Source organism: Lipotes vexillifer, unplaced genomic scaffold (genome assembly GCF_000442215.2).
Source record: "Lipotes vexillifer unplaced genomic scaffold, Lipotes_vexillifer_v1.1 scaffold537, whole genome shotgun sequence".
Lineage (NCBI taxonomy): Eukaryota > Metazoa > Chordata > Mammalia > Artiodactyla > Lipotidae > Lipotes > Lipotes vexillifer.
In genome coordinates, this window is record NW_006776635.1 from 690225 (window position 1) to 691894 (window position 1670).

Genomic DNA, 1670 nt, shown 5'->3' on the forward strand with positions numbered 1-1670 from the left:
GGAAAATTCTTATTGCTCTATTTATTAAATATGAAATTTGAGAAATCACAGACCCAGAAAAGCCAAGAAAATGTAGCAGGACCTCTGTCTGCAGGAGCAGTGAACACCAGCTGAAGATGCCCAGGACCATCGCAGGAGTGAAAAAGGTATCAAGTATGGAAAATAAACCAGTTAAGGGTCGGTTTTCTTCCTGGGCATATAGGTCTCAGATGCAGGGAGAGAACTCTGTCCCTTATGCCAGTTTATTTACCTTAAATGAAACAAATCATACTTAAAATGGAGCTGAACTCACTTCAAGCAGAGAAAAGATGCGCTGGAATTATTTCTGTGCCCTTTACAGTGCCCTATATACCCTGAGGAAGAGTTACTGCCAGGGATTTCCAGGTGGAAAACTTTTATGACATTGAAACCAATAACCCCAAATAAGACTGACAGCTGATCATATTGATCATAATACCACTAACAAAAATACAAGTTTTATTGAATATTATCAGGCAAAAATACACTGCTGAGCCCTTCTGTATGGATTGACTTATTCTAGTAAGCTTCTAAGAAGTAAACATTCCTTTTATTCTCATTATACAAAGTAGAAAATGAGGCATGAGGAAGGAGCTTGTCTTACTTAGGTCACATTCGTTAACCCAGGTAGGCTGGCTCCAGTATCTATGTCACCTCTTCAAACAGTATTTAACTGCCTAAATTCCCCAAACCACTTAGCCCAGCATTCGAGGCCCTCTCTATACCACCTCTTACATCTTCTGCTTGCTAGTATCTCATTTATTTGTTTCTATGTAGCAGACTCGTTATAAGAGCTGTCCATACTCACAGGCTTTGATTCTTCTGCAGGTGCTCGCTCAACACCACTTTAATCAGTCTTTCATCCCTATCACTTTACCTAAACTGCACAGCAAGGTCAACAATGACCTTCACATAGGTAAGTCCAGGAGTCTCTTCCCAGCTTTTACTGCATCTGAGCCATAAGTAGCCTCTGACATCACCATCACCCCCTTTCCTCAATAGCTTTTCTTCACTTGGCTGATGGCACATCACAATCTCTTGGTTATGTCAATGGTCTCTTCTTTTCAATCTTTTTCCTGGTTCCTTCTCCTTTTTCTCTCCTCTAATGTTGGGTAGCTCCAGGGCTCCACTCCTGGTTATTTTTTCTACTATATGCACACTCATTCCCTTGGTGATCTCACGCAAGCTCATGGTTCAAGTCCGTTTACAAGCCGGTAACTCCAACCCAGACCTCTCTCCTGAGTTTCTGCGCAGGTAACTGCCTACTTGACATTGCTGCTTGAATGTCCAATAGGCACCTCAAATTCAATACGTCCACGATGAACTCCTGAATCCCTCTTCCCTCAGAACACCTGATTTACCCTCTTCTTCCTTATTTCTATTGCTGGAAACTCCATCCTTCCAACTGCTCGTGTCAAAAATCTTGTGGTTCTCAACTGAAAATGCATCCTCCTTCTCTCTCTTACTAGAAACCCGGCAGGTTCTACCTTCAAAAATATATGCAGAGGGCTTCCCTGGTGGCGCAGTGGTTGGGAGTCCGCCTGCCGATGCAGGGGACACGGGTTCGTGCCCCGGTCCGGGAAGATCCCACATGCCGCGGAGCGGCTGGGCCCGTGAGCCATGGCCGCTGAGCCTGCGCGTCCGGAGCCTGT